Below are 10,880 nucleotides of genomic sequence, written 5' to 3' on the forward strand. Positions count from 1 at the left end.
TGGTAACTCCAATTGCAGCTGCTGTTCCAGATGTAGTATCATTGCTTGAGCAAATCAATACATCCCCTGGTACCTGGTATGCAGCTATTGATCTGGCAAATGCTTTTTTCTCAATAGCTATTAGTAAGGACCACCAGAAACACTTTGCTTTCAGCTGGCAATGTCAGCAATATACTTTCACTGTCTTACCTAAGGGGTATATCAACTCTCCAGCCCTATGTCATAATCTTGTTCGCAGAGAACTTGATCGCTTCTGCCTCCCACAAGACATCACACTGGTCCATTATATTGATGATATCATGTTGATTGGACCTAGTGAGCAAGAAGTAGCAACTACTCTAGATTTACTGGTAAGGCATTTGCGTGTCAGAGGATGGGAGATAAATCCAACAAAAATACAGGAGCCTTCCACCTCAGTGAAATTTCTAGGTGTCCAGTGGTATGGGGCATGTCAAGATATCCCTTCTAAGGTGAAGGATAAGTTGCTGCATCTGGCCTCTCCCACAACCAAAAAGAGGCACAACGCCTAGTTGGTCTTTTTGGATTTTGGCGACAACATATTCCTTATTTGGGTGTGCTACTCCGGCCCATTTATCAAGTGACCAGAAAAGCTGCTAATTTTGAGTGGGGACCTGAACGAGAGGAGGCTCTGTGACAGGTCCAGGCTGCTGTACAAGCTGCGCTGCCACTTGGGCCGTATGATCCAGCAGATCCAATGGTGCTGGAAGTATCAGTGGCAAATAGAGATGCTGTCTGGAGCCTTTTGCAGGTCCCTATAGGAGACTCACAATGCAGACCCTTAGGATTTTGGAGCAAAGCCTTACCATCTGCTGCAGATAACTACTCTCCTTTTGAGAAACAGCTTTTGGCCTGCTACTGGGCCTTAGTAGAGACTGAACGCTTAACCATGGGCCACCAAGTTACCATGAGACCTGAGTTGCCTATCATGAGTTGGGTGTTGTCTGACCCACCAAGCCATAAAGTTGGGCATGCACAGCAGCACTCTATTGTAAAATGGAAATGGTATATATGAGATAGAGCCAGAGCAGGTCCTGAAGGCACAAGTAAGTTACATGAAGAAGTGGCACAAATGCCCATGGTTTCCACTCCTGCCACATTACCTTCTCTTTCCCAGACCAGAGCTATGGCCTCTTGGGGACTTCCCTACAGTGAATTGACTGAGGAAGAGAAAACTCGGGCCTGGTTTACAGATGGTTCAGCACGATATGCAGGTACCACCCGAAAGTGGACAGCTGCAGCATTACAACCCCTTTCTGGGGTGTCCTTGAAGGACAGTGGTGAGGGGAAATCCTCCCAGTGGGCAGAACTTCGAGCAGTGTACCTGGTTGTTCATTTTGCTTGGAAGGAAACTGGCCAGAGGTGCGTTTGTATACTGACTCATGGGCAGTTGCTAATGGTTTGGAAGGATGGTCAGGGACTTGGAAAAACCATAATTGGAAAATTGGTGACAAAGAGATCTGGGGAAGAAGTATGTGGATAGACCTTTCTGAGTGGCCTAAAAACATGAGGATATTTGTGTCTCATGTGAATGCACACCAGAGGGTGACTTCAGCAGAGGAAGATTTTAATAATCAAGTGGATAAGATGACCCGTTCTGTGGATACCAGTCAGCCTCTTTCCCCAGCAACTCCTGTTATTGCCCAATGGGCTCATGAACAAAGTGGTCATGGTGGTAAGGATGGAGGTTATGCATGGGCTCAGCAACATGGACTTCCACTCACCAAGGCTGACCTGGCTACAGCCACTGCTGAGTGCCCAATCTGCCAGCAGCAGAGACTCAAACTCAGCCCCCAATATGGCACCATTCCCCGAGGTGACCAGCCAGCTACATGGTGGCAGGTTGATTACATTGGACCACTCCCTTCATGGAAGGGGCAGCGATTTATTCTAACTGGAATAGACACATACTCTGGATATGGGTTTGCTTTCCCTGCACGCAATGCTTCTGCCAAAACTACCATCTGTGGGCTTACAGAATGCCTTATCCATCGTCATGGTATTCCACATAGCATTGCTTCGGATCAAGGAACACACTTCACAGCAAATGAAGTGTGGGAATGGGCATATGCTCGTGGAATTCTCTGGTCTTACCATGTTCCCCATCATCCAGAAGCAGCTGGATTGATAGAACGGTGGAATGGCCTTTTGAAAACTCAATTATGGTGCCAACTAGGTGGCAAAAACTTGAAAGGCTGGGGTAATGTTCTCCAGGAAGCTGTGTATGCTCTGAATCAGCATCCACTGTATGGTGCTGCTTCTCCCATATCCAGGATCCATGGGTCCAGGAACCAAGGGGTGGAAATGGGTGTGGTACCACTCACCATTACCCCTAGTGATCCACTAGGAAAATTTTTGCTTCCTGTCCCTGCTACCCTGAGTTCTGCTGGTCTACAGGTTTTAGTTCCAAAATGGGGTGTGCTTCCTCCAGGAGAAACAACAGTGATACCATTGAACTGGAAGTTAAGATTGCCACCTGGTCACTTTGGGCTACTTATGCCTCTGGATCAACAAGCCAAGAAGGAGATTACATTATTGTCTGGGGTAACTGACCTTGACTATCAGAAGGAAGTAGGACTGCAACTACATAATGGAGGTAAAGAAGAGTTTTCTTGGAATATAGGAGATCCCCTAGGGCATCTTTTAGTACTACCATGCCCTGTGATTAAAATCAATGGAAAACTGCAACAACACAATCCAGGCAGGATTACTAATGGCTCTGAAACTTCAGGAATGAAGGTTTGGGTCACCCCACCAGGCAAAGAACCACGGCCAGCTGAAGTGCTTGCTGAGGGGAAAGGGAACATGGAATGGGTAGTGGAAGAAGGTGGTGATAAATATGAACTTCGACCACATGATCAGTTACAGAAACGAGGACTGTAATGCTGTTTTGTTCATGTTATACTATTTAAGTTGTAAGATATCAAGTTTAAGAATGAATGTTGCCCAAGGATTTGCACCCTATTCTGGAGAGATTTAATGTGTTTCCAGTTATATGCAGGACAGTTGAGTATTGTCAGGTAAAAGAAAAAAAATGTGTGCTTATTTGTTTTCATTTGGAAATTAAGTATGGTTTAAGGTGATATATATATAGGTGCCAAGTTGACAAGGGGTGGACTGTTATGGTTAGGGACACGTGTCAACTTGGCCAAGTTGTGGTACTTGTTTATCTGACTGGGCAAGCGCTGGCCTGTCTGTTGCAATGAGGACATTTCATAGGATTAGGTCATGATCACATCAGCTGCATCCACAGCTGATTCCATTTGTAATCAGCCAAACGGGAGTGTCTTCTGCATTTAGTGATGCTAAATCTAATCATGGGAAGCCTTTTAAGGAGGACTCAGAGGAGACAAGTTTCATTCCTGCTTTGGCTGGTGAGCCTCTCCTGTGGAGTTCATCCAGGCCATCCATCAGAGTCGTCGACTTCGCAGCCTGCCCTGTGGATTTTGGACTCTGCGTTCCTGCAGTCACGTGAGACACTTTTATAAATTTTATATTTGCAAGTGTTCCCTGTTGATTCTGTTTCTCTAGAGAACCCTAACTAATACAACATATAAAATCCAGAAGGCAAAATAGTAGAAGAAAGTACTACACATGCAGTAATAACACTGAATGTTAATGGATTAAACTCTCCAAGCAAAAGACATAGTCTGGCAGAATGGATTAAAAAACATGACCCATCTATATGCTGTCTCTACTCAAAGGACACGAGGCCAAGGACACAAATGGACATTTACACACAAATGTTTATAGCAGCATTATTAACAATTACCAAGAGATGGAAACAGCCAAAATGTCCATCAACAGTTGGTTAAACAAACTGTGACATTTACATAAGATGGAATATTATGCAGCCGTAAGACAGAATAAAGTTATGAAGTATGTAACAACATGAATGGACCTTAAGGACATTATGCTGAGTGTGATTAGCCAGAAACAAAAGGACAAATACTGTATGGTCTCCCTGATATGAACTGACATTAGTGAATAAACTTGGAATATTTCCTTGGTAACAGAGACCATCAGGAGATAGAAATAGGGTGAGATATTGGGTAATTGGAGCTGAAGGGATACAGATTGGGCAACAGGACTGAATATAAAAACTCAGAAATGGACAGCACAATACTACCTAACTGTAATGTAATTATGTTAAAACACTGAATGAGGCTGCATGTTAGAATGATAGAGGGAGGAGGGCTGGGGACATAAATGAAATCAGAAAGAAAGATAGATGGTAAAGATCGAGATGGTATAATCTAGGAATGCCTAGAGTGTATAATAATAGTGAAATGTACAATGTACAAATTTTTAAAATGTTTTTGCATGAGGAAGAACAAAGGAATGTCATTATTGCAGGGTGCTGAAAATAGATGACAATTAATACTTTTAAATGTCACCTTATGTGTGAGACTAAAGCAAAAAATGTTTCTTTTTTACAAAATTTATATTTTGACTAGAGCATTTCCTAATATAACTCATGTAGATCGTTTGATTGAATGTCATAAATATTTGGAATCTCAGGTAGGACATGAGATTTTGTTGGTTTGTCCAGAGTGATGCCCCGATGAATCCCAGAGTGATTTGATCAGTGACTGGAAAAGTGTTTGCAAGCCCCCTTCGGGGAATGGTGAGAGTGGGGAGAAATTCAACTTCCCCAAGTTGAATACTTGATATTCTCACAAGCAGTGTGGACAACCAAAGCTATAGGCTGAACCCCCAGTCTTGGGGTTTGTTCATATGAAACTTAACCCCACAAAGGATAGGTCAAGTCTACTTAAAATTAAGGCCTAAGAGTCACCCCCAAGAGAGCCTCTTTTGTTGCTCAGATGTGGCCTCTCTCTCCAGCCAACATGACAAGCCGTCTCACCACCCTCCCCCTCTCTGCGTGGGACATGACTCCCAGGGATATGGACCTTCCTGGCAACGTGGGACAGAAATCCTGGAATGAGCTGAGACTCAGCATCAAGGGACTGAGAAAAACCCTAGAATGAGCTGAGAATTAACATCAAGGGATTGAGAGAATCTTCTTGACCAAAGGGGGAAGAGTGAAATGAGACTAAGTGTCAATGGCTGAGAGATTCCAAACAGAGTTGAGAGGTTATCCTGAAGGTTATTCTTTTTTTTTTTTTTTTTTTTTTTTTTTTAAAGGAAAGACAGAGAGAAGGAAGGAAGGATAGAAGGAAGGAAGGAAGGAAGAAAGGGAAACATCTTTAAACATTTTCTTGTTTTATTGTATTCTGTTTCTCCGTATTTGTTACATGGGCTGGGGCCGGGAATCGAACCGAGGTCCTCCGGCATAGCAGGCAAGCACTTTGCCCGCTGAGCCACCGCGGCCCGCCCTGAAGGTTATTCTTATGCATTAAGTAGATATCACCTTGTTGTTCAAGATGTAGTGGAGAGGCTGGAGGGAACTGCCTGAAAATGTAGTGCTGTGTTCCAGTAGCCATGTTTCCTGATGATGATTGAACAATGATAAAGCTTTCACAATGAGACTCTGTGAATATGAAAACCTTGTGTCTGATGCTCCTTTTAGGTACTATGTCAACAGAAGAGTAGAACATATGGAATAAAAATAAATAATAAGGGGAACAAATGTTAAAATAAATTTAGTTTGAAATGCTAGTGGTAAATGAAAGGAATGACATTTTCTCTGTTATCGTTTTATTTCTTTTTCCGTTGTCTTTTTCTTTTTCTAAATCGATGCAAATGTTCTAATAGATGAATATGCAACTATGTGATGATATTAAGAATTACTGATTGTATATGTAGAATGGAATATCTTAATGTTTTGTTTGTTAATTTTTTTTTAATTAATAAAAAAAGTTTAAAAAAAAAAAAAGACTGTCCTGTGAAGTTTCTGGGCTCTGTTTTTCTTATCCTGCCCAGTATGTGGTTAATCTGCCTGTGGGTCGCACCAGCAAAAGATATTGTGGCACTTTTAACTTTGGAAGACTCTCCCTGCTGGGGGCGTGGTGGAGACAGAGGAGAGGTTGTAGGCTGGTTTTAATGGCTTCAAATTGCCAAGCCCTGGGGTCTGAATTCCTTGAGAGAGGGATTCCACCTGAGATGGGCTTCACCCCTCCCCTGGAGAAGGCACAGGTGGGAGACAACCCTGAAAGCAGCCAGTTTCTGCCTATGCCTGGGGCAGTTGCAGCCTGAGAAGTCCCGCTGCTGAATCCAGAGGCTGCCAAGTCTCGGTAGAAACACAGCCACTAAAACCTCTGTTTCCTCCCCCTTTCCTCTTTTTCTGTGAGCACAATGAGCGACCTCAGCTTGACCAGGTTTAGAGTCTCCTTCCTTTCCCTCTGGGAAGCCGCCTGTGGGGGATGGGCACCGGGCGCCGTGGCTTGGGGAACTCACGGTTTTGGGGAGGCTTGCAGCTGGTCCAGCTGGTCCAGACTGGGGTACTTTGTGTGTTTGGTCACTGACGTGGCTCGGGGAACTGTTCTGTACTGTTTCTGGTTATTTAGTAGTTGTTCTGGAGGACGAACTAAAACGTGTACATTGCTAAGCCGCCATCTTGACTCCGCCCTGGTCCATAACTTGTATTCAATTTTAAGAGTCATACTTTTTAAGGGAAACACTGATGAGCTGGTAAGAAGCAAACAGGACAATAGTATGAGCCCAGAATCCTGTCCTACAGGGAAAGGCTAAAAGAACTGGGAGGGTTTGGACTGGATGAAGACAACTCTGGAGAAATGAGAGATGTCTTTATAATTTTGAAGGGGCTCCCAAGAAGAAAACATTAGAGCTCTCCAGATGACATAGTGAAATGGAAAAGCCCACACCCTCTCCCAGTCTAATAAGCTGGATTCCGCGCTATTCTACTATTAAGAGACTGAACAACTCAAACTGCAAAACGTCAGGACAAAGCCAACAGCTGATTTTTGCTTCTGTGAGAACCGCTGGGAGAAAGGTTGCAGTTCAGCCATAGGAAGAATTCTTTTTGTTTTCTGTTTTGATGTTTATCATCCTTACCTCTAATCACACACACACACAAATACATGGTATTTTAATCTGCCAAAGCTGCCAGAATGCAACACACCAGAGACGGATTGGCTTCAAATAGGGGGATTTATTTAGTTAAAAATTTAAAGCTCTTCACCTAGGACAATATATAAGATTCCACAAGGGTTCCGTGCACTAGAGTAACTTTCCAGAAACCTACAACCTTCAGATGGGTCCCTGGTCCAGATAAGTCCGGAAACCGAGCCCAGCCTCTCCAGAACATCAGATAGTTCCATCTCCCTACCCCATATTAGTGACAGACCCTTCCAATATGGAAAATTTAGAATGGCCATAGCCCAAACACCCCTAAAGAGAGGGATAGAAAGATCAAAGGTGATGGTGGAGTTATACAGTGAAGATAGGATTTGACAAATGATATGATTTAATGCTGAATCATTAAATTGATGTCTGTTTTAGTCTCCAGTATCTTAGAGCAGCTAGAAGTAAAAACCTAAAATTGTGGAATTGTAACCCATGTCAAACTCTGAAATCTGTTATACAACTAATTGTGGGGCTGTGCTTTGAAATGTATTGCTTTTTTGTATATATGTTATTTTTCACCAAAAAAATCAGTTGTGATGATAAAAAAAATACTTAAGCCTTCCAGCCTCCTATATTCTGGAGCAGCTAGAAGGAAAAAAATCTGAGAGGATTATTATGATAGCCCATGACAAACTCTCAAATCTGTCCTGTAACTACTTGTTGGAGAGTGCTTTGAAAACTTGCTTTTTTATTCTTTTTTATATATGTTATACTATACAACAAAAAAGTTTTTAAAAAAATTATAATTCTTCAGAGGAAAGGCAGCTAACTTTCATCTGAGGTTTTCTGTTATGTGGGAAGGCACATGGCCACGTCTGCTGGCCTTTTCTCCTGGCTTCTAGATTCCAACGGAATTCCCTGGGGCAATTCATTTCTGCATCTCCAAATGTCTGGGCTGAGCTGCAAGTACTAAGACAGGTATGCTGAGCTGCTTGGGCAGTGGCTGCGTTGAGCTCTCTCTTTTAAGCCTCCGACTAATTAAATTAAACATCACTCATTGCAGAAGGCACTCACTTTAGCTGACTGTAGATGTAACCACCCGTAGATGAATTTTACATGCTAATGACTCATGTCCACAGCAACGGAAGTACAGGGCATCATCACCCGGCCAAACTGACACCTGCACCTAACTGCCACATGTTCACCTCTTGTCAAATAGGCAACTATCGTCAGTCCCGCACACAATGCAGCAAATCCTCCCATGTATAAAATACCTTCCTTTCATCATAAAATCACAAAAGCCTTAAATCATCTCAGCAACAATACAAATGCAATACAAAGTCAAAACCAATACAAAATGTCAAAAAAGTCTGTTCTAAGGCAAACATTTTTCTCTGGCTCTGGACCTGTGAAACTCAGAACAAGTTATCTGCTGCCAACATACAAAGGAGGGAGTGTCATGGGATACATGTTGTCACTTCCATAGGGAGAAATTAGAAGGAACACAGGGGTCACCAGACCCAAACAATTTTGAAAACCTGCATGGCAAACTCCATTGGATTTCAAAGTCTGAGAGTCATTTATCCTCAGGGCTTCAGAAAGCAGCAGTCCCACCTATTTCCAAGGGCCTATGCAGTGGCTTTGCTCTCTCCAAACACTGGGGTGGTTGCAAGCTTGGGGAACATTGGGGAGACCACCTTTTTCTTGGCTCCACTTTCTCCAGGCTTTGGGGAAGCACCCGGGATCTCAGCCAACTCGGGGCACATGCTCAACCTCTCCAGAACAATGGAGTGGCAGCCAGAACCAACCCCCCCCCCCCACCGCCATTCCCAGTTATGCATGTCACCCTCTCCAATGCCTGGGGTGGCACAGCTCTTCCTGAGCAAGGAAGCAGAAGGAAGCCCTCTGCTTCTGGGGCAAACTCACCCTCTCCACATGTACAGGTGGGTCCGCTCTCCTGGCCCAAGGTTTCTTGGCTTGAGGCCCTAGCTTACAAGGTTCTCACTCTGCAAACTCCAATTTGTCCCTTTTCTGTCCCCCTTTGTCCAGATTGTCAGTGGTCCTGCTTACACTAACAGTCTCTTCAAAGCACTCCAGGCCTTCTTCATCAAGGTCCTCAGAGCTCCTCTAAAATCTTTCCCTTATCCATCCAAAAAAGACATTCCAACATGTCTGGTTTTTGCAAACTGCAGCAGCACCCCACTTCTCTGATACCAAATCTGTTTTAGTCTGCCCAAACTGCTAGAATGCAACACATCAGAGGTGGATCGGCTTTTAATAAGGGGATTTATTTAGTTAAAAATTTATAGGGCCATGGTGGCTCAGGAGGCAGAGTTCTCACCTACCATGCTGGAGACCTGGGTTCAATTCCCGGTGCCTGCCCATGGTAAAAAAAAAAAAAGAGAGAGAGAGATTTACAGTTCTTCAGAGGAAAGGCAGCTAACGTTCATCTGAGGTTCTCTGTTATGTGGGAAAGCTCACGGCCACATCTTCTGGCCTTTTCTCCTGGCGTCTGGGATCCAATGGCTTTCCCAGGGGCTATTCCTTTTTTGTATCTCCAAATGTCTGGGCTGAGCTGTGAGTACTAAGACAAGTATGCTGAGCTGCTTGGGCTGTGGCTGTGTTGAGTTCTCTCTTTTAAGCCTCCTGCTAATTAAATTAAACATCACACACTGCCGAAGGTGCTCCCCTTAGTCAACTGCAGATGTAACCACCCGTAGACGAATTTCACCTGCTGATGATTCAAGTCCACAACAGAACTAGGCACCATCACCTGGCCAAGTTGACACCTGAACCTAACTACCACCCATGGGTATATAGAATGTGAGGAAACAGAAAAGCCAAATTAGATAAAAATAACCTTCAACCATTATTAACCTAATATTTATGTGTAGACAATATATATATTTTTAACAAAAATGGGTATCATTCAAATAATTATCTGAGTAAGAATATCAGCATGAAAGAATGTAAATAACTGGCATATAAAGCTATTTTTCACAGTATTTTTTCTAGTAGAGAAATAAAAGCAATAAACTACCTGATTATCCATCAGTTGGGGAATGTTTGCGTAAATGACATTACATCCATACCATGCAGTCCTCTCCAGCTGGTTGAAAGAAGAGGTGGAACTAGTATTATTGCCTTCAAAATGTTTCCAATATAACACTTAAAAGTGGTAAAAAAAAAAAAAAAGTATATTTTGAGTTGTATATTTGTATACTGCCATAATAAAAATTTTAATTAAAAAATAACTAGAAAAATGTTTCCAACATGAACAAAGTTATAGAAAAAAATATGCGTAGTGTAATCCCATTTTCTTAATGGGATCACATTTTATAATACACGCACACGCATGTTTTTATAAGCAAAGGAATTGTACATCTGGGGGGCAGAGTTGGAAAGGTCAATGGTAAGACAACTTGTTCTTTTCAAATTTCTATGTTGTTTCCATTGGGATAATGAGAATGTATTTTCTTTTCTGACCTGACATTTTTTTTTTTATTTCATTGTGGTAACACATATACAACATTAAAGTTTCCCATTTAACCATTTCCAAGTGTACAATCCAGTGGCATTAATTACATCCCCCATATTGTGTTATTTATCATCAGAACTTTTCCATCAACCCAAACAGAAACTCTGTACCCATTAAGCATTCACTCACCATTCCCTACCTTGACCCTTGCAACTGTACTCTATATCTTTATGAATTTGCAGCATAGATTCCTTTTAATAAGTTGAATGACTGAAATTTTTAAAAATCTATCTTGGACATTTCTCCAGGCCATTGAAGATTCTACATCAGTCTTAATGACCACATGGATTTCCCTAAATGAACTGAACCTATCGATGGACATTTAGTTTGTCAG

The sequence above is a fragment of the Tamandua tetradactyla genome, chromosome 9, assembly GCF_023851605.1.
Source record: "Tamandua tetradactyla isolate mTamTet1 chromosome 9, mTamTet1.pri, whole genome shotgun sequence".
Taxonomy (NCBI): domain Eukaryota; kingdom Metazoa; phylum Chordata; class Mammalia; order Pilosa; family Myrmecophagidae; genus Tamandua; species Tamandua tetradactyla.